Source organism: Rhinichthys klamathensis, unplaced genomic scaffold, assembly GCF_029890125.1.
Source record: "Rhinichthys klamathensis goyatoka isolate OS25496 unplaced genomic scaffold, OSU_Roscu_1.1 h1tg000127l_1, whole genome shotgun sequence".
Lineage (NCBI taxonomy): Eukaryota > Metazoa > Chordata > Actinopteri > Cypriniformes > Leuciscidae > Rhinichthys > Rhinichthys klamathensis.
The window spans coordinates 724,234-728,625 of record NW_026606664.1 but is presented as its reverse complement, the minus strand read 5'-3'; positions in this window follow the sequence as shown (position 1 = coordinate 728,625).

Below are 4,392 nucleotides of genomic sequence, written 5' to 3'. Positions count from 1 at the left end.
TGGTAGAAAAGTAAGCGGCATTTATACAAGAGCAGCAAGAGATGGAGAGATAAACCCGCATGCTAGTTGCCAATAGAAAGGCGACAAGAAGTGATAGGCAGATGGAATGTCCAATAGTTACACGTTTATTCACCTTAGACCCGCCCATTTCGTGACGAACGCTGTGTGTTCAGTGAGGCTGACTGAAGGGGCTAAGCACAGCCTGCGTGACATCATTTTATTAGTCTGGTTAACGTGGACGCCCGCGCGGTGTATCGCTACTGTGGCTAAAAACATTCGTTAAAGTGTATTCATAATCCGGCGCAGAAACTTTATATTACTTTTAAAAAAAAATAGTTTACCTTGCACATTTTTGTCAGAATAAACGCTAATGGTTCAACATTCAAAAATACTTATTTGTAGGACTGTTTAAGAGTTTTATATTCTTTTGTATGAAAAATAAATAAATTCTCAATGGGGGCTTAGTAACGACTTGGTAGTTTGTAACTATCTGTACTTAATTTAGTTAGATCATTGCCCAGTTTCACAAAGCTTAAGCCAAGCATTTTTGAGCTGTCTTAACTTTCACTGACATATGTTAATGTTTTTTTTTCAAAAGCACCACAGCCTACTCCTGGCTCAATCTAAGCTGTCTGTGAAACCAGGCCCATTTGTTTCTTAAGGAACAATATAGTAAGATTTGTGGATTAAAATTTTCCAAAACCACTAAAACAATGATATTTTGTTGACTTGTGTAATGTTTAAATCCAGAGAAATCAGCCATTTTAACCTGTGTAACGGCGTCAGTGTGATGACCACGTTACCCTCGATTCTAGGTTTACTTCCGTAGAAACCATGGAAACACCAAAGGCGCTTTAATATTGTTTATTAGACAGGTGAGCAACTGTTTGGATACCTTAGTCAGGTTAGTCATATTGCTTGAATCTCTTACCGCGATTTTTGTACCATGCCTCAGAGACAACAGTATTTTGTCAAGTGGCTAACATAAGCTGTATTTGTAGTAGTAGCCTAATACAGCATTTTCTCCACCATACAATATATTTTAAATTTAACTGCATGCCATTTAGCAACACAAGTCAATTAATCCATCATTTATTAATATGTTCTAATATCGATCTAGCTTGCAATGTGCAACAATTGTCTCATAACAGCCACCGAGTAAATGCACAGAGTTACGTTAACATAACTTTCAACACACTCAAACATATTTTTAGTATGATTTTTTTGACCAAGTAAAACAGCGCTGCGTTACCCCACAATTTTAATTCACCAGATAAAGTGACATGAGTAGTGATTCAGCACTTGAGTCTTTTTTATTAGAGTGAAATAAAATATTGTGAATTTAAGAGATCAATTAACAATTGTAATAAAGTTCAAGTTTGGGGAAAAGGAGGCAGACGTTAAATGTAGCTTTTTGGCATATAAGCATAATAAAAACAGCACGGTAAAATGTCCCAGGCTCTCGCTCCCTCCCTCCTCTATACCGCAGTAACGTTAATAAAACTTTAATACACTAGCTCACAGATGAACATGATTTCTGTCTGAGTCCCGTCGGATTGCTTTCCATCGACCGTGGAGGTGAAGACGACAACTTCCAAGATTAAACGTTCATTCGTCATCAAACTACGCGTTTGTTATTGTTTTGAATAAGCGACATCTAGTAGCGAAACTTACATACTGTGCCTTTAAGGCAAGCATTATATGACGTCTACCTTTATTGATCCAATAAGAAGCCTTCAAACAGAAGCTTTGCATTTCAGTAAATGGCTGATATTTTAATGTTTTGATTTTTTGCCTCACTTAACTGTCAACAGTAATAAATTACATTTCTGTCCAACATAATCATAAAATATATTAAATAATATATTTAACATTCTTGAAATACCTATACAATTATTCTGGGTCAATAAATAACAAATATATAATTTAAACAAAAACTCGGCAAAGTTGCATATATCATATTTTAGAGAACTAAGCTGGCATGTGGAACCAAAGCAACAAATCCACGTTTAAGTTAACCATCACGCTAAACATTTTGCCCTACTGAGCATGTACTTCTAGCCATAAATCTTACCACAACCACAGAATCGTTTCCGTCTCTCCCTGTGGCTGATTCATAGAGCTGGTCTAGTGAGGGGGGGGGGGGGAGAGGAGCATGGGATCACAGAATACAGGGATCATAACAGAGTGTGTAGTGGGGGGATGGGACGAGAGGCCATGCAGCATGGCCAGAAGAAGAGAGAGGGATGATGGCAGGAAAGAACAGATGAAGGGGTACAAGTCAAAGCTCCACTTACAGTCTCGGTTCATTGTAGATTTCATTCCACTCCAATATACTACATAAAGGAACAACCAAAAAGAAAAAGAAAAAATCCTACAAATTAGGTCAACCAAAGCAAAGACTGTAGTCTAAAAATTGGTGAAGATCATGGAAAATGTCATGAAGGGGTTTAAATTCCAAAAGTCAGTAGTATACATACAGCCAAATGTGTAGTTAAATGTTATGGAGATTGAAAGACTGAGAAGAGTGTGGTCTGAAAAATAATATTAATATTAATAACAAAGATTACAAATAAATTCAAAGTTTTATTCTTTTTTTTTTTTTTAAGAAACTACACAAAAACAGCCAAATTAGGGCAGAAAATTAACCATTTCAGATGGGGGGGAGCTAAATTAGTTAATAATATCATGGATCTTCCTTAAATAACAAAAGGCACAGTAAATTGCAATAATTAGCCCCAAGGGTCCTATATGGTGGACAATGGAGCTGTAAGGCAAAGGAATACAGCTGGGTTACACATACCTTTACAAGCACAGAAAGAGCACCACATACAATATCTAATGTTGTGCTTGATCATGCGTGCATGGTGCATTTATATACATACATAGGCTATACATCATATAGTTTATAAGTTATTCAAGCAAAGACAAATGAGCCGACTGCTATGGATCAGATTGTGGTTCACAGCGAACAGTGGGATTTCAAGAGAGAAATTAGCGAGCTTGTACGATCTCCAAGTAGTTTGTAGTAACAGCTGGGCCTGACATGGAGAGCATGCAGTGGGTCATGTAGAAAGGAGGGTTAAAATAGACAAAAGAAGAAAAAAAACTTGTGGTTTCGAAAGTCGTCCAGGGATTATAAAACAAAAAGATAAGTACTTTTTTTGATTGAGATTTCTCTTTTGATGGACAATTGATTTGTCATCACAGGCGGTCGTAATATGGCAAACAGGACAAATCAGAGAGTGTCCGTGAAATGTGACGGATTTACACAAAAAAATCCGTGATGGTTTGGTATAATATCTTGTTTCCATGCATGGTAGGATTCATTATCTAAGATACTCTGCTGAATCCTCCTTCCAGCCATCCTCCGCCCTCTGTCTGTAATTAACGCCAGATGTAGAAGTAAAATTAGCATATGTTTCACACGTTTCTGCTAATCATTCATACATTTGTGTGAGCGTATAAAATATTTATCTGTGTAAAAAGATTGAATAAAGACTATTGTTTTGCTATTGTAACGTTTCCTTGGCATAATATTATACTACTCAATTTGAAGCATACAATGAAATTACCATGCAATTAACATTAAATTGGTGTATGGAAATTATTCATGACAGCGTGTATTTATGTGATTTAACAGAGCGTAAGTATTATTTTCGTGTGTTTTCCATATGCACTCGTTTTTGTTTCACAAAAAACACTTGTTTGGGGGAGTGTATTTGTGGATTAGATATTGTGTGCAGTTTTTCCACAACATCTAAACAAATTTAAGCACCTCTCGCATGTTTGTCGAGATGAATTTTTGACATGCAAAACTGAAACATATAGGGTGAATCTCACAAAACCGGGCCGGGGTTTCACTCTAAAATCAAAAGAACAAGGTAAGACATGAAGTAAAAAATAAAATGTAAACAATTGTAAAATAAATAAATCAGAAAAAAATATGATTTTTTTTAAAAAAAACTAATAATAATAATACTTTTTTATATATATTTTTTATTTTTTAATCATTATTTGCAAATTCCTACCCAATTCTCATTACCGTAATGCAAAAAAAAAATCTCATTCTCATTACCATAAAATTAGCGAGAAAGAAAAATTATTTTAATGGTAAAGTATATATAGGCCTACATCATGGCTTTAATTTTTAGTGCTGTTAATTTTCTGTTCTGTTAATTTATTCATTTTTAAAATCCGAACAGAATGAACGTATTACGGTAATGAGGATCTAATGAGGAACATTATGAGAAAAAACGACAAAAGCTCAGAAGTCAAACGAAATGTATTTCTCGTTATATTTTCACCTGATAACATAAAAATACTGAAAATGACATCAAAATGAAACAAGTTGAAAACAAAAGTATTCTACGGAACGGAGCACCTGCAGTC